Genomic DNA, 18,658 nt, shown 5'->3' with positions numbered 1-18,658 from the left:
GTATGGGAGGCAGTCACAGCTGCTCTGTTACAATGGCTTAACACTGTTTTGTGGGGCAAGATCCAGCCTCTGCTCTCTTTTGCACCTGCAAAACTGGTATAATGTTAATTAGATTGTCATCAGGTTTCATTAGTGAAGCCCCTAAACCAAAAAAAAGAATGGCTCTGCAGTGATGCTGAAACTTGGCAAGTTGTTTATCTTAAGTGGGTGAGCAGAGATCAGTAGCCATGAAGACACTGCTTTTCCAGAAGTGTGAAATATTTACGTAAAATATCTAGGTAAGATCTGAACAGAAATTTGATTACTGCCTGCTAAAATGGTGACCTCTTCCCTTCAAAATAGGTTCAATTATCTTCTTGATGAGACCCCTGCACCGTCACCTAGATTCCTCTCTGGGCAGCTGCGGTGAACAGATCTGACCACCGAGGGAATCTGGCCCACTGAATTCCTTCTCTTTCTGTGCAGCTGAATGAAAAGCGTGTGTCTTTTGAAGAACAGTGACTGAAAGAAATATTGATGACTGCCAGGACATCTACAAAAAAGGATAAGAAAATTACTCTACTACAACAGGGAAGACAAAGGGGCTTTCTTAACTCCTTCTTGTAGGTTGTATATATTAATAGTAACAACTAAAGTTCTGTATTTTTTCAGAGAAACACACAAGGCTTTGAATTGTATTGTTCTAATTGCAGCTAACTGAATGAATTAAGTGGAAAATTGCACACAGTACTTTGATTGTTTAACTCTCTGTATGTGAGGCTTTGGGAACAGTTTGTTATTATAAAAGAATAGCACTAACAAGAAATCAGCCAACATGTAATTGCTAGGCTGAGAGGCAGTTTGGGGAAAGCTGATATTTATTTATAAATTATTAAATAAAAGTACATAATATCTGTATCATCTCTCACTGCCTCCACACTTCATACATTACTCATCTTCCTAAATTTCATGTTCTCTAGGACATTGTTCCTTATAACCAGTGCAGGCATCAAAACCACACACATCCAGGAAAGGAGATGCCTGTGTATTTGTTGCGGTGGCAGATGGGTTCTGGGCTGCATCTAAGAACATGAGCCTTCGGTTCGAGGAAAGGACTCATGACCAGACATTTAAAGGTTGTTTTATGTGCCTAAAATACACATGAGCACTTGGGACTCTGTTGAGGTAGCCTCAACTTTTGCCAATGTTTCTTCTGACCTTTGGACATTTACAGCCAGCCAATACCCTAAATAGAAAGACTTAAGAGCAATTTAGGCATTAAATTTAGCAGGGTTTTTTTAAAAAACATTGCTTATATAATTACCATCAGTTTTGGTTAGAATGAGGTAACTTCTGATTGCCCCTTACGCTTCTCTCTGCATACTTAGTGCCTTACTGCCTTGGGAAACACGGCCACTTTGCAAGACACAGAGAAGAGGTAGACAGTGGTTGGGCTCACCAAGAGGGTGGAACAGTACCTCATCCTCAATGTTTTTGGCTACCGACTACCTGTTCCAGCTCTCCTGGGGGATGGAGCTGCAGTTCTTCCCTTCAGCATAGATTTGTGGGCTTTTTTTTTCTAGGAGAGAAGAGGTAGCTATTATCATCAGCCCAGCTCTTCACAGCTGTACAGTTTCCTCTCATTTCCACGGAAGAGCAAATAAACCAAAATTATTAGGGATTAGCACTCTGAGGATTTCTACCTGTGTCAGAAGAGCATTCTCCCCTGCAGCTTTCCCTTGGCAGCTGAGGAGATGATTTCTGGGGACATGCACAGCCCAGGTTCCTTGCCTTGCTGCCTTTCTCGAGGGGCAGCAGTAGGTGCTGGTGGATGCGGCACTCACAGTCAGGTACGCAGAACAAAATCAATAATAGTCTCTATTTCAGAGGACCCAGTTGCTAACCAGGTGCACTGACACATAAGCAGTTCCTCTCCCCACGTAAAAAGGCAGTGGGTAATGTCCTGGCCTCACAAGCCAGATATGTCTCCTACAGACTGAGAAGCCTTTGGCCTTCTGCAGCGGAGGGTCTGGGGACGGAAAGGTATTCCATCACCTGGGTAGCTGGCACTGCTGGACACATCTTTGGACTCGCTGTGCTGCTATGTACAGATGATGTTTGTGCTGCACAAACAAATCACACTATGAAACCATTTAAACAGTGTTTATGCAACTTTAAAATGATAGAGGCTTAATTTTATGACTTAATCTGCAGGCTTGTTAAAAATTCTGTGTGTGAAGTGACGTGAAGATTATATTGCTAACGCTGGCTACCAACCTAGCTGATGTGAGACTGTTGCACAGAAGGTGCTCGAGTGGTGGAATTGGGTGAGTTCAGCTTTGCACAGCCCTTGCCAAGCGTTGCTTGGTATCCCTGTCACTCTTTTTTGAAGTCCAAAAATATTTTCCCCCAAATAACCTGTTTTTCTACAAGAAAATACAGCTGCATTTATGAAAGGTCTTGGCTTTTACAGTAAGTCTGGTTTGTATAGTTTCCTCTCTATATGTATGTTGCCTGCATAATTACCAACAGTCATAATGAGAAACACAGTTTTGTTGCATGAGCTTTCAACAATGGATTTCAGTAATTTAGAAAATATTGGAGCTATTTCCAACAAAGGAAAAAATCAAAACAAAGCAGCTTTGAAAATGTTGATATACTCAGGGAAATAAATCTTCACTTTTAGCCCCGTTCTAATGTTCTCTCTCTAATCCTAAAACTAAATAAGTAAAGCACTATTGATTTCAGCCAGCTCAACAGGAGATAATGTAGGTCTTCCACCTCGCTCTGCGCTGCGTTAAGGGGGTAAATCTGGGCCGTGCTCCCATGCAGCCTTCAGCTGGGTTTTATGGGATGGTCCCTATTCAATGCCATGTGCACTGCAAAAGCTGTCCTTCCTGCGCGAAGTAACTCACCTTCGCTGCACCTCTTCTTCCAGCAGAACGTGGGAAAGCGCTGGATTAAATTCTCCTCAATCACAAAACTTGTTGTATTGGAGGCACTCAAAATATATGGCCTTTCAAACCCCTGCAAGTTCACAGTATTTAAAGATAAGAGCACTGCACTGCCAAGAAATGTGTCTTGTTAAGGCCCACGAATAACTTTATCAAAAGAAGGAATCTTATTTTTGCCTGCTGCAGATAGAGGGTGCATCTCAAAGCAGCCTAAAGTTAAAAATAGATCTAGCGTCTGGTTCAGATCACGATACGAAGAAAGATCCAGGTTAATTAGTATTTATCCTGAGTTTATAGTTATTCCTTTTGGCTTGAGCTAACAGGCACGAGTTGGAGCCCCACAAATTTGCTTCTCCTGGGAGGAGATGAATGAGAGAGACGGTCTCCGTGGTGAAAATGTACATAGGGGTGGGAATGTCACTGGGGAAGACTGGCCACAGCCCCCTGGGCTCCGTCAGCCTGCAGGGAGGGTGCTCGGAGGGGCAGCTCAGCGCTGGCAGGGAGGATGAGGTGCAGGCATAGACCGAGGCATCCCAGGGGACTGTGGAGAAGGGCAGGTGTCCCAGGTCGCTCCTCAGCCCGGTGCCCTCATATGACCTCCCCCTCAGCCGCCTGTCACCCTTTCTGGGTGTTTTTGGCTGCAGGGAGCGGTTGTACAAGGGCAAGCCGGCAGCTGGCTGGCCTGCAGAGAAGGAGGCCTTGCAGAGCCCCTCCGAGGCTCTCAATTCCCCTTTCTGGCCACTTTCTGCAACACCCCACGGGCTCTACCAGCAACACCACCGCAGCTGAAATGGAGCTGTTTTCTTTCCCCTGAGGTCTCCCGGTAACTGCACAGACTGTTTTATTCCCTCAGGCACTTGCAGAGAAGTTAATTTATCTTTTGGGGCAAATTTTCTGGCTTTGCAGGCACCCACTTCCAGTCACCTAGGCAAAGGCAGCCCCACAGTGGGCGGGCTCTGGGCCTCCTGCCCCACAGCCATAGGGCAGCACCTTTCCCACTCTCTGATGTGATTGGCTGGGCCCTCCCACAGGTGGGGCTGTTGATATAAAAAGGCAGCTGGCGTGGCAGCCATTTTATGAGGGGCTGAGGAGAGGGTGGGTGTGCGGTAGTTGTCTCTGGATTGCCCTCAGGGCACAGAGTGGATGCAGGCATAGCGGGGAAGCCTTCACAGCTGAAAGCCAGGCAGTGTATGTACATTTGTGACTCTCCCGTACTCTTCTTCCTGGAAATGTTTGCTTTGAAGTCTCAATGAAATTTGAGTTCAGTTCTCTTAATGAGCTTTTGGTTGTCCTCCTCGCCTGCCCTGGGGAAGAGGTGCTAACCCCTCCTAGCTGCCTCAGGCAGGCCACTGAGATAATTCTGTGTTTGTGAGCCTCACCAACACTTCTTTTTGCAGGGACCTCTCTGAAGAAGTAGTGGGTTGAATAGAGGTAAAATAGCATAAACTGTAGTTTTTGAATGCGAGTTCACTTGGGAAAGGGCTATCAAATTTGCACATAAGCAGAACAAGTGGTAATTTGCCTCTGGAGAGACTACTGAACAGTGAGCTCCAGCCTCGGAGCACGGTGCTGGGCCTTGCAATACTGGGTATCACCAGCTCCTCAGTGGTCTGCAGCAGCCTCAGTGGACAAGACTCAATGCTTTCAGCACATTAAAATCCTAAGTGTAAACCAAACCGTGTATAGTAAATGCTAAGAGCACCCATTTCAGGGATTCTTCTGCCATCATAAAGAAACTACTAAAAAAAGAGAAGCAGGGATATGTTTTGTTGCTCACTTAATTATGGAAGTTTTATTATGTCCTGCTGTGCTGGTGCTAAAGGCCTATTACCAAGGCTAAATCCAAATTAGATCAGGTGTTTTCCATGTCATTGTAGTCTTGAGCATCAGCTGTTTTAGCAGTGCAACAAAACATTTGTGACAGGCGGCCCAGTTCCTGGAGAATTTGCCTATATAGATCCTCTGTTGATTTGGCCACCGCTTACTGTCAGCATGGCATGCTTATACTGCTCTTATATATCCAAAGGTGTGGACAGAGGGTCTTGGAGATTATGAAGCTGGTTTAAAACTGGCTTTCTTTTCCCCTTTCCTGCTCCCTTTATTTAAATGACTGAAATGTGTGTTCAATTAATGACTACAAATTGTCTCTGTCTTTTGTTTGCCCCCAGAAGGAAGAGAACAGCACTCTTGCCTTTTACCCCTTTGATGGAAATGTGAGGACAACTATGAATCTGCAGTGAACTCCAAGCTGTGTGGTAGCTACAGGTAAGGTCAGAAATTAAGTTGTTACTATGGAAAGCACAAAGCTTGGAAGCAGCTTGCTTTTGCTCCTTGTGTTGACTACTTGAAAGTAAATGCAGTTTCATGCTGTGCTCAGATACAGCCTTTTCCACAAGCTAAGTGTTCTGCAGGTTCACTGAACAGAACTGCCTTTGTGTTTTGGAGATGTGATGAGGCTGGATGGGCAGGCGTGGTAGATGGGGTTAGGTGGATCTGCCACCCTGGAAAGCATTGGAGCTGGATTACAGTAGTGAGACGCTAGACTTGAAAGAAGCTCTAAGGGTGTCTTCCCTTTTCTTTCCTTTTGTGCTCTTGGGCAGGTGGGACTTCAAGTCTAGTGCCTCAAGCCTAGCAGCTTGGATTATTAATTCCTACTCTTTGCTGTTCCAAAGTTCCTTCAGCCTTTGCACTGAGTCTGAAAGCTCTGAGTGAGCACAAATCTGTTCCAGGGCTGAACATGAATATAATTGTCAGTGTTAATGTTCAAATTATTATAGCTGGTTTTCAGAGCAAACCTTTCAGTACAAAACGTATACTTAACGCTTCTCTGAGCTGTTGGCTCGGGCTTTCTACAGATTCAGGAAGACTATATTGAATGTTGGTAAGCTTATACTAAAGAGGATGTGGTTGAGTTCACATTTTGAAATGGCTTTTCCACCACAAGGATTAGTATATACTGTCTTCCTTTTAACTCATAGCTTTGATTCTGTAGTATAAATTTGTGGCAGTGTCTCTGGAATATATTTGTAAATAAGTTTGCTGTAATATATTTCCCAAAGTTATATATTGAATAATTCCTCTTTTTTCAGTGTGTCTGAAATGGTCACATACAGAATGTAATTAAAAATGAATATGCTATGGTAATGGCATGTTTCTGTCAGCTTTTTAACACCTTACTAGGAAATACTTTTTCCTGTTTTATTACATCTATTTAAATTAATGTCATTAACATGAGGAAAATAAGCGTATGTACTGAAGGGGACTGGCTAAAACTATTTATTTGTGTTAGAGTATTATGAAGCATTTTCACACTAGAGGCCGTGGCAAAAATAAAAAAAATCCAATAGCACAGGAAGCCCGTGGTTTTCAAGTATTTGGTGCGTGTGGAAGGGAAAGGTTATAAAAGGGGGAAACAAATGAGGGGGAAAAGGAGGCTGACTACTTTGCATGCTTTATTGACTGGTTAACAAGTCAGACCATGTATATTTCCCTGACTTTTCATGGCTGGCCAGGATCAAGCAAAGGATGTCTTGAAAAGGAAGGGAGATGTCTTGGATTCCCAAACATGGTGAGTTTCCACATGGTGATTATCATCTACTCAGCTCTACAGAGTGCTAAGTCTTTGGTTTAGTTTTCCATGCAGAGAAATGGAACATGACTGAGGCAGAGATTTACACTGTAGGATTGCTGGCACGTTTCAGAAAGTCCATGAGCTTTCAGCAATGCTCTATACAAACACAGCACAAGTGCCAAAGTACATGTGTTTCTTGAGGTAACACTTCACAATGCTATGTTAATTTCTGAACTTGTATAATTACTAAGAAAGTAAAAAGTACTTGGAAAGAACATCTTTTGCTGAAAGATTTTCTGCTGCTGGTTTTGGTTGAATCTATCTTACTGTACAGGCATGGTTTTTGTCATGCACTCTGCGTAAGGAGAGTACTCCCTAGTCACAAAAAATCAGCTGGACACAAGGGATATCATACTGTCCTGGTGCTTGTGTTGCCAGTTGCCCACCTGACAGTCTTTCCAAAGTGGATGGCTTTGTCCAAGAGTGAGAAGTTTATCTGGGGACCTGGCAAATTCCTGGTATGGGGTATGTTTGAAATGACATCTTCTTGGACGAGCTCTCAAGCAATATGTGCCTGAGTATCCACAGCTGTCTTTCTCCTCTTCCTTTAGTTTGAGCTTTCTGCCATCTTGGTGGGAGGTCTCCTTTTTATCTGTACTTCTTAATACTCAGGAACTGAATGTGGCTTTTATCTGTTTAGGGGTTCTGCGGCATTGACAAGATGACCCCTTTCCCGCTGCACTGAATGCTTTCCCATTCTGCATGAATGATGCACAGTGTTGTGCTGTATGTATTATTTTTCACCAGAAATAAATTTTATTTAATTAAAGTGGCCAATTGTAGATAAAATTTGCAGAGTAATGCAACTTAGGCAGATGTGTGACAGACGGTAGAATAAGTATGTGTGTTGAAATGTTTCTGTAACTGTCCTTTTATCTTTGCTAAAAATCAGACTGTCAGCATTGATACCCTGTTTCCTTGCTGGCCCTTCAGATTCCAAGTGTGTTTGGTAAACTGCTGAGCTGAGTGCATTTAGGAGGGTGGACATGGTGCTGGCGTCATTGCAATCTGAAATAGAATGAAAATCGCTTCTGGACCAGTATGCTCAGTGTTTCTAGGAGGCCCTTGTAGTACAAGGAGTGGGCAGATGCCGTAGTGGGCATGTAGCCTAAGTACTGCTCTATGGATCTTCAGATAGATGAGGCTACGATAGCGTGTGGGTTATTGCTACAAGCAGCAGTCCCCTTCAGTGCTGTGGAGCCTGCTCTGTTTGGAAGGAGGTAGAAGAGAGAAGATGGAGCACCTGCCATTCACACCCAGGCTTTCCTGTCTTCAGGGAACCAACAGAGCAGCCCACTGCACTCTGGCATTGCCAGTACGTCATCCTAGAGAAGAAGGTGGGCGTTTCATTTGAAACACAACGCTTTCTCTTTTCAGAGAACTCTCTCCAAGCCTCCTGGACCATATGCTTCTGTCCTCACTGAGGAACTGCAGAAATACCCAACCATGCAATCTCCCTTTCCCTCTCCATATTCTTGAGACAGTGATGGACAAACAATTCCAATAAATTTGCTTATGCTTAGGTAATCAGGCTTTATCTGTCCATACATCTCTGTGAGACCAAAGAGCCAAAGGCAGACTCCAACACTCCTGGGGCTCCTGTGTTTCTCCTTGTGGACCTTTCAGCCTGCTAAACATCTCTGGAAGAGCCCTTATTTTCCAATTGGAGGCTGTGGTGTGCAGAATGGAAAACTTACTTTCGTTATGTGTTCGAATAATCATTCCATAGACTTTCATAGAGCCGTGAATCTACCACTGCTGTCCTGGGTCCCCAGATGGGATGTCCTAAAAGCAGCAGCTGCTTTCCCATCTTACCTTAACTCTCTGAACTAAGGGTGGAGAGGAAGCAAGAAGAGAAAGACGTTTCCGCAGCGATTGCAACATGCTGTGATATGTAGATTCCCTCTCCCTGCCCTGTGACAAGCATGGTGTAGGCCACAAAGTGCTGCAATCCTTATCGGGGCTTTTTGGGCCATTTTTTACAAGAATTCCATCTTTGCTGTCACGTCTTCCTCCCTCGCTGAAGGGGGGACTGACTAATTAGCAACGATTCAGTAGCAGATGCTATTGTGAAAATGGCTTGGTGGTGATCTCACTGGGAATAAAATCCTCTTAAAGGTCCAGGCAGACACTTTCTAACCTCTCTATGATACGGGCTCTGTTGGCTGGCACATGAAACCAGCCCACGCAGTCCTGAAAGGATGAACCCTGTTGCTTGGAAATGGTTGCTCCTCTTCCAAGATGATACCTGTGGGCCTTATAGTTGTGTCCTGCACTAGTACTCACTGGTATGTTAAAAACAATAATGGCATTGACTGATATACCTAGTAATGTTTTCTAACAGGAGGATAAAATGCCAGGGTTGGTGGTAGTTACCTGTTTCACTCCTCAAACACAGCATGCAATCAACATTGGTTGTTTTCTTCTCAGTCTGAAATCACATTAACATTAGTCATGTAAAGGGCTATACTGTTTTGAAATAAATATTTATCAACATATCCTATTGTGGTTTATTTTTTAGTCTGCTGATGTGTTTGACTAGTATCTCATATGACCATGACATTTGTAAACAGAGCAGAGAGGGTGTGTCACTGCCCTTTAGGTTGGTATTTTCTTGGTAATTGTTATCAGATCATGATATTCACTGAACTCTAATTGTCAGTGCAGACAGGAGAGCTATCATTTGATTTCCTGTGGTTACCAGCTTCTCCAGTTGCTTTTAGTTTGGTTTGTGGAAGAATGATTCATGTGCATAAATGTAGAGGACCAGTGCCATTTGAGGTGCACATGCATGTGGCGCCTGAATCCAGCTATTGCTGCAGAGGAGCAGTGGCCTCCAAAATGTCCTGTGCCACAGTCTCAGCCCTGTACAGGCATCGCAGATGCCCAGAGGTGGCTAAATTGGACTGGACAAATCGTGCAGGCAACTGACCCTCATGCTAGGTTTCTGCCAGCTGTTTCCCACGAATGTCACTAGAGAGATACCTTCAGCACACAGCCATCTGCTGACACCTTGGGAGGAGATCTTCATGCCTCCCACCACTGAGCAGGCACAGGCTCAACCCTCTTAGCTACTCCCTGGCTGCTGCATCACTCACGGCAAGCTTGGTGATTTGGGCAGCCTACAGCGAGAGATACTCAAACTTTTTCCTCCTGATGCTATTTGGGAAGATTTTCTCACATGTATGAGAAAACACAGTGGTCTTGCCTGCAGAAGATGGGGAAAAGCCTGAAAACTTTAAGTTAAAACTGCCATGCTTTAAGGTGTAATGAATTTGGCTTTTTATACGTAATTGAAATTTATATATGCAAGTCAACCGTATCCAATGGTTTGAGGCTCTCAGAGCTATTGCGCAGAAGATCAGCAAGTAGTTCAGAGGTGGAAGGGCTGCAGCTTTGCTAGCAGTGGTTGGCTGTGGGAGGCTGCTGCGAGACCCAAGAAAGCCATTTGGTCTCTTACATCTTTCTTTGTTTCTGATGATAAACTATAGAGAAAGTCTCCCTCGTGTTTATTGTGGTACTTTCTCAGTACTGTCCTGGTTTTCTCCACAGTAATTTCTGCAGCTGTCACAAGAGTGGCATGAGCTTTGAGATTGTGGAGATGTGTTCTTCTTTATCTGAGATGATCTTTGGGAGTTAGCTGGCAGATTTCATGCCGCAAACAGGAGGCTGGGTCCACCAATGGGGAGAATGTTCATGTGGTCATTGCACAGCATTGGCCATGGTGTGAAGTTCTGGCAGGCCTGTCTGAAGGACATGGGTCTGACGATACAGTGTGGGCAGCTCGTGGGTGCTTCTCTCCAGTCGTGGCCTCTGAGGAGAGGCACAGGGGCTGCCTCTGTGGGCTGTGTCCTGCATACGGGACCGCTGCCTCCTGCGTGTGCCACTGCTCACAGGTGCTGTTGCTGACATGTCCTTCCAGGCTGCAGAGGGGTATAAAATTGAAGGCCTGCTCCTGTGAATGGCCAGGCTGCCCAGGAAACCAGTTTAATTGACTGTGGATGGTATTTTCAAGGCAAATTAAGGGATCTGTCCCCACTCATCACTATTTCCATCCCACCACAGATTGCTGCACACCTCAGCTTGTCTGAGCGCTCACGGGGGTCACCCGGTCTGTGCTGTGTCAGTGAGTGCTTTCCATGCCTTTCCTACCCTAGCGAACTTTGGCAAAAGCCTGCCCAACCACTGCTGCAGGGAGATTTAAGTCTCAAATGCCTTTGGCTGCTTCAAAAAATCGTAAGCTGCAAAAGTAGAAACCTGGTGGATGGAATTACCAGTTATGCAGTTAGGAATGAAATAAAATAACAAAGAAATGTAGGAAATAGTCAACCAGCTTGTTGCCTAGGAGAGAAAGATTTATGGGATGCTGGAGTTCCTGCTGCCTTACAGAAATGCTGTAATGACAGGCCAGCAAGGCAAGAGAGAACCAGAGGGCCTCATCACTGGGTCATGTTGATGGCATGGTTCAGACCTCAGCTGGGGTGAGTAAGTGGTGTCTGTCACCTTTGCTTGTCAAACTCCTGGTCACCAAATAGTGACGTAATTGTTTAAACCCTTCAAAATATTTTACAGGGCATGCATTTGCCCATGTTAATTTTACATTTTTTTAGAGCAGCGGTGCTCAGGCAGTGTCTGCTATCTCAGGAAGGAGGGCCTCCCAGCCCCTGTGAAACTGGGGAGCTGCACAGAGGCACCTGCGCTGGTGGGGAGGTCGGTGCTGGCTGGGCAGCCTGGTTTCTCCTGGTTCATAGGGCATCCTGACCGACCCTCCTGTGGTCCCAGCCAAGCTGAGAGCAGAGTATGGCAGGAGCAGTCCTAGTCTACTCTCCACCTTTAATTTTGTCCTGAGGAATGGGGACTTTAAAATTCATAAAGTCAGTGCCTTCCATCAGCCCTGGAAAACCAAAGGTAAATGCTAACTGCTGAAGCCTCTCTCAGTATGAATGGGCATACATCAGCTCCTGAAAAATGCGCTTGCTATTTTAGTTAAAAATAAACAAATCAATTCTTGGGCTTTTGAGCATTTAAGCTTCCTTAAGTAAGCAATGGATTTTTCAGAAGAAAAAAAATTTACTAGGAGGCAATCCAGTGAGTCCTATTAAGAACAGGTAGGAGCACTAGGAAACTCAGATTCAAATTTTAGTTTCACCAGTGTTTCCAAATATATACCTAGAAAATCAGCTAAATCATTTATAAGACAAGAATTCTCTTTCAGTGTAGTCAGTGTACTTTTCTGATAAACCCAGAGTGATGACAGGTTTGTTGCAGCAGGAATAAAATTCACTTTGCTGATGGATAATGTGATAAATAATTAGGTAAAATGTTTTTGTAGCGGTTTTGACCCAGTGAGAAGGTAGGTGCTATCAGTTCGCTGGTTGCCTGAAATCACTCAGGGGACTAGCATGTCTTGAAAGAAACAATTGCTGAAATTACCCTGTAGCTCATTTGCATTGAGTGAAAGGACAGTGCTGTCTTCATATTATTAATATTTTTGTTATCTGTCTGCACTGAACTGAGAGAGCTGATGGAGGCACTGACTGATAAGCACTCCTCCTGCTGTACAGTGAGATTTTGGTTACTACTGGGGGCAGGGGGGGAGCTTCCTCCCTGACAGGATAAACTGGATGCTGGAAGAAAAGAATAGGGAAGGTCCCAAACAGAGTCACTTCTTTTAAAACAAAAAAAAAAACACCAAAGTTTTTTTTTTTTAGTTTGTGACAGTGAGGCAGCCTTTACATTTGTTTCATGGAAACCTCTGCAGTTGATCAAGACAGGCGATGAGTAAGATTGTGCTCTGCTCATGAAAGCACCTTCTTCCAGAGACCACTGCTTGCTCCTGATCTGCTGCTAATTAGTCTCCGCCCTGTGATACTGAGTCATTATATTCTTTGCCCTTTTCCATGTCTGCTTTTTGTGTGGAAACTGAGACAAATATTGCTCCCCTGCTGGAAATCATCATCATCATGTCATCAAATTTATCAGTACCTGTAAGCCCAGATGAGAAGGGAATATATATATAAAAAAATATTATTTATTTATTTATTTTCTGGCCAGTGATCTCCGACAGGACTATTTTGAATTTCAGCCATGCTATATGCTATGGTGATACATTGTGTATAGCATCTGGCTAGTTTCTGTAGTGCCAGAAATTATTTAATTTGTTAAAACAACAAAGTTATTAAGGAGCCTTTAAAACTAAAGTGAGGAAAAGGTGGAGGGATTCCACACTGAGGCTCTTCAGTGCTTCTGTCGACAGCAGGTGCCTGTGTTTTTGCTTGCCCATAACTTGCCACGAGATGTATTGCCTTCAGCCATGACTCCCTAGTTTATTACAGGATTGTGCAGGATGTTGCCCTACAACTTTCCTGCATCTGCTTGTTTTATGGATCACTGGATTAAATGCCCCCAGCTTGATGTGGCAAGTTCTGAATTGTTTTGTTAGTGGAGGAAGAAGGGGACAGGTTGCCAGGGTCACCAGAGTCTTTCCCTGGTATGACCAACTTCCTTGATTTGGCAGGCATTACTAGCACTGGGCTATTCCTGAGAACGTGTCCTTCTGTTGAACTGTACTCGACCGAGGCTGGTTCAGGCTTGGTGCTGATGAGCTGGATGCAGACCCTGGGGACTTATGGAAACAATTAGCTTAAGATGACCAAGTTGGACAGTTGTTTAGTGGGTTGTATAGTGCATTACTGTAGCAAATGCATGCGATCATCCCATTGTGCCTTAACCCCTGAAGTAGGGCAAGAAACTCCTAGCAGTGTCCACTGTGATGGGTGGCTGCAAAGCCATAGTGAGTATACCTAGGCAACAGGAGCAAAATTGAAGTGGGTCATTAAAAACTTCAACAAATAGTTCCCCAGGAATCCATGTCCCATGCTGTATTCCTCCTTCCTCCCTTATCTCTGCATCCCCAGCGTCTGGTGTTTCCCTTTCTTTAGCACTTTGGGGCTAGGTGGCATCTCACGTTTCCAAAAGGGCTTGTCATTGTCATTACATTGAAAAACATAATTTGTCTGGATGGCCAGCATGTACCTCTGGGTTGGCAGCTGGGAATCCTGCAGTGCTTTAATTGCTCAGCTCTTGGTGGGGAATAAAAAAAAAAAATCCCAAACATGACTGAGCTTTTCTGCCTGGGCTGCTGGATCTGGGCAGTGCAGGGAGCATAAAGGTGCTCTCCCAGGGGGTTGGGAGGAGGCTGCTGAGCCCTGCCCATAACAGCAAATTCCTGCTTTTTTTTCTTTGCTGTGTTCCTGTGGGAATTAGGATGGCTGTGCCATCCTAGTGGAAATAATTCCACCCATTGCACGTGTACTGCATGAATGACACTGGTGGTGACTGTCTGAAAAGGCCACATAAATGGTGACAACTTGTCAGTGGCTAATTTGCTAGAAGGATAAAATTATCATAATAAAATGATTTTGTTGTGGCACAGCAATTTTAAGAGTGGGAGTAGCCCGAGCATCCCAAAGACTGGAGGCTTTTTCTACTCTTTCTCCACTTCTTGTCTTAATAAGCATCTCTTGCAATAGAAACAAAGATGCAGGGAGAGAGGAAGAGAACAACTGTCTGCACTCAGGTGAAATGCAAAATAAAGGCAGCTTTTTATTGATGTAACGGTTCTACCATAACACCAAGAATCACAAAAGGGACAAATCCTCACCACTGCATATTTGTTCCTTTTGCAGTAAGCCTTGGTAAAACTCAAATAGTCTCTGACCTTACAGTACTAGTTTACAGTATCAGTAGTTTCCTGCCATGACTCAGTGGCTGGAACAGTAATATCTGACAGTCATTTTTTTCCCTCTCTCTTTCCAGATCTCTTTTGAAGCTTCTGAGAGTGGGTGGAGGGAGAGATGAGTGATAGATACAGTCCTGGTTCTTGCCCTTCCTCTTGCCTCCTTTCTTTAAAAAAAAAAAAACCCAACAAATAAAAAAACCCAAACAACCAAACAAATCAATGTGCTCCTTCTTTTTCCGTTTTTCTGTTCCTTTCAGTCCTTTTATCATCAGGCTTCCCTTTCACGCATGTCCTTGACCAAATCTTACTTTCCTTTTCATTCCTATGGGTGGTATCCAGGCCTGCTGATAATGCCTGGGAAACACTGAGCTCATTCCCTCCCTGGCTTTTCCCCCCCTCACTGGTACTTTGTACTTTTCTAGTCCCCAAATCAAACCTCTTCACATCCTCACTTCCTCTGCAGTTATCTTGCTGAGCCTGCGCTGCTATAATAAACTCTGTTAGTAGCAGAGATTGAGTTTTGTATAGTCTGGGCTGGATATGGTTTCTGGTTAAGGCTGGAGTAAAAGTCGGCTGTAAGACTGGGGGCCACCTGGCCTTGAAGGCACTGCTTCATCTTTGGGTCCTTCGTAGCTGGAATAATGAGTGATAACAGAGTAAGACAATGGCAAGTCCCACTTGTGCGGATATGGTCTTAATTCTGCTCTGTGGCCTTGCTGTCACAAGGCCCTCCTGCCCCAGGGCTAAGAGATGGCAATTGCTGTTTATTCCCATCAATTCTCACCAAGCCCTGAGATCTTCCCAGGAGCCTAGAGTGAAACCTTCCTGCTTCTGCGCCCTCCAGCTTAGAGATGGCTGAGCCAGCATGAAGCACTGGGTCAGGGTTAGGCCTGCTAGGAACAGCGCGGGTGCTTCATTGCATCCAGAGAAGCAGCCCTCCACTCTCCCTACAAAAAGCGTAAAAACTTACTTGTAACCCCTACTATGCCTTCTGACCCTACTTAGCCTTTCAGTCTGGACAACAGAGCAAAAGGCCCTTCTCACCAAAGCTAAGAAAAAGACTCCAGAGTCTCCATGTACCGATATCAATTTAACTCTCCCAGATTTTCCAATACTTGCTTCAGACTAGTTAAGAAGTCATTTGAACTTGCAAGTGATGACAGTGAGCCAGTCTTTTAGACTGGCAAAATTATTTCACAATTTGAGTTCTGTACTTTCTTTTCTGCTAAACTTAACCCTTGTGTAGGCTGTGGATTAGGAGTCCATCTTTACTGGACAACTTAGCTTGCTTCTGAGGTCTTGGAGTAATAATCATGGCTCTGCTGCATGTATTCAGGAGGTGTGAGTCTGTGAGACAGACAAGAGATAGGAGTCCATTTCAGGCCAAAACTAAGTGGTAGGTATTTTCCTACTGAAGGCCATCTTCATATGGCCCTTTCAACTTCTATCTGACCACAGCAGGCCCACAGGCTGGGAAAGTATCCATACTCAGTAGAAGCCACTGCTATGTGGAGTTGGCTGTTCTTTCTCCCAGGTTACCTCTTCAGGGCATGCAAAGCCTAGGAACAATTGCAGATGTGCGGCTTGTCTGTAGCCTGCTACTGGGGACCTGTGCCTTACCCTGCTAGATGAGGAGTACAGCTGAGGCCAAAATGAAGCAGGAGGTGTTTGAATCTACTGGTAGCTGTCAAGTTGATCATGACTCTTGCAGCCTCTGTTTCTGAGAACCCTCACGCTAATGTAGGCAATGAAGTAGAAATGCATTTGAGGGCAAAAATTTGAGGGAAAGTCTACTGACACCACTTTTCCACTTTTCCAGTGGGATATATCAAATTTGGTAATGGTCCTGGTTCTCCTCAACAAAACTCTAGTTCTATCTTTAATCTGGAATCAGCCTAGGAATATGTATTGGGCTGGAGAGTCAGAAAATGAGTGAGACTGCAGGCATCCAGGCTCCCCTCAGGGGATATTCAACACCATTCAGTGCTTTTGGTCCTGCAGCTTCTGTCTTGGGGGCAGAAGACTTAATCAACCTCGATTTTTGAAACTGAGTTATAAACCTGATGCTGCTGTGGACACCACATTTTCAGGACAACATTACTTGGAAGTCAGCACAATGTTTTGTTTAGGCTGTGGTCTAAAGATGTTTGTTGGAAAAATTTAGAGCTGCTACAGGCTACTGAAATCAGCCCTCAGTTCACCTCTGCAATGTTTGCTAATACGAGATAGTCTTGACTCTGTGACTGTGATCAGGAGAACGCCCGATTGCAAAGTAGACAACAGAGCAGAATAAGCTATGCTTTTCATGTGAAATATTAAGAAGTAGTGTTAGTGTATGGGGACTAGACTTCTCTTTAGCTTCCAGGACTTTATAAAATCAGTGTTTTTAGCTATACTCGAGGAAAGTCTAGAGTAGTTGTTTGAGTGAGAGAGGACGACACCTTTTCAGGACTGTGTAAAGTGAAAAGCAGTTGAATTTGCTTCATGTGAAACTGAAGAGACCAACCCAATAGAAAAGCAATGTGGCTTGGAAACCTCTACTTCTGTGGAGCCTTCCTTGTCTCCGTAAGGAAGTCCATGTCAATAGGAGCATCGTTTTGGACCCGACGTCCCTGAGCCGTGGTGGCAGGAGGTGAGGAGTGCTGTCAGTGGAGCTGCCTTCTTCAAATCCTCTTGGCTGAAGGCAGCAGGCAGAGCTGGCCGACAGCTTTCCAGTTACAGGAGAGCATGTTAGGCAGAAAATACTCTTTTTGAAGCTGTTTTCCGTGTCTCCAGACTAGATGTAAACACAGGGTGAACTGCCGTGCTTTGAAAATGGCTTTTTTGTTGTCTTTTCCTATACATCTTGGATGCTTATTTAGTTTTTTTTTTTTTTTTTAACAAGATGTGCAGTTTCCTATGAGAATTCAGCCCTTCAAAGCCCTGAAAGGCGTTTGTGTATGTAGTTATTTTCCCAAACAGCGATGTCGCTCCTCCGACTTCCCCTTTCCCATCCGTGGCTGTTTCCCCAGCCCCGGGAGCTGGGAGCACACCGGACCTCGCCTGCCATTCGCACCGGCCGCTTCCCGGGGGCGCGGGGCGGGGCGGGGGGAACCCCGCGCTCCGCCGCTGGCTGAGGCGGCAGCGCCCCCTCTCGGCGCGGCGCCGCCGGGCTCGGGAAGCGGGGCCCGACCGCAGCCGGGCGGTGCGGGGGAGGCGGCAGCTCCCTGCGGAACCCTGTCGCCTCCGTAACCCGGCGGCGGTGCCGTCCTCCGCTGTAACGCTTACCCTGCCCCGCGTACCTGGGTGCGAAGTACACGCTCCTTTCAGCCGGAGAAGGATCAGGACATAAAATTCAGAGTAACGCCCAAAGGACAGCGTTTGTCTCCTGCTTGCACGTACAGTAGCTCTGCCTGAGAAGTCTCCTTACTTTTGGATCCCTAAATTTTAAGGGATCTGGTGTGCTAGAAGGAATGGAAACCACCTGAAATTTTTAGGTCTCAGCTAAGTTGCTCTGGACGACAAAGAGAAGCCGCTGCTGGGAAATAGGTAGTGGGATTTCCCTTGCAAACTCTTTGCTTGACAGCACCTTTTTCCCCAGTTACTTCCCCAGAACCACGTCCTGTCAGCGGAGGTCTTTCCTTCTAATAAGGAAACAATTTATCAACACTCTGAAGCCTCTCAAATTCATATAAAGATAGACCAGTCGAGGGAGAGTCCTAGAGAGCTCTCAAGAGACATCAGATACTGAAAGTGAGCAGATCAGGTCTGGCTGAATAATAACAATAAACAGTGATCTAAATTCTTTACTGCAAACCGCTCTTATACCTAGCCTGAAATTTTGGGTTTGCTAATTTTTTAAGTAGCATGCGGCTGGGAGTATTATTCATGCTAATTTCTGAAAATCTTTTCCTTATGTTCATGTCCACAAATTTAATGCTGAATACCAGAACTTGCATGTAAAATCTTTTATGCTCCGGAAGATTATAAGAAAGTGGAACTATGTGCTGTCGTAGCAGAGCAGTATTTTGTGATAACAAAAGTAACAAGCCTTTGCTTTGTCGAACATTGTTTTGAGCATTTTAGGCCCAAGCGCTGGGGAATTTCAAAGCAGAAGTCAGACATCCCGTTCGGATCTTATCATAAAGGTGTCTGTGCATTTCTGTAGCTCTGTGCTGTAGTTACTGTCTGTCCGACATCTTTCTGTGCCTTCTGGTCATCTGGAGTCACAGCTGCCAGTTGCAGCCCTGTAAGCTCTTCTGAGGATGATTCTCATGATGTGTTGGGCGCTTGCACTTGACACTGTACTTGCTGTGCTCCAAAAACATTGATCCTGTGAGCAGACCATTAGTACAGCAGCACAGGAAGGTAATT

This window comes from Chlamydotis macqueenii, chromosome 7 (assembly GCF_036417535.1).
Source record: "Chlamydotis macqueenii isolate bChlMac1 chromosome 7, bChlMac1.mat, whole genome shotgun sequence".
Classification (NCBI taxonomy): domain Eukaryota; kingdom Metazoa; phylum Chordata; class Aves; order Otidiformes; family Otididae; genus Chlamydotis; species Chlamydotis macqueenii.
Note: the sequence above shows the minus strand (reverse complement) of the source record.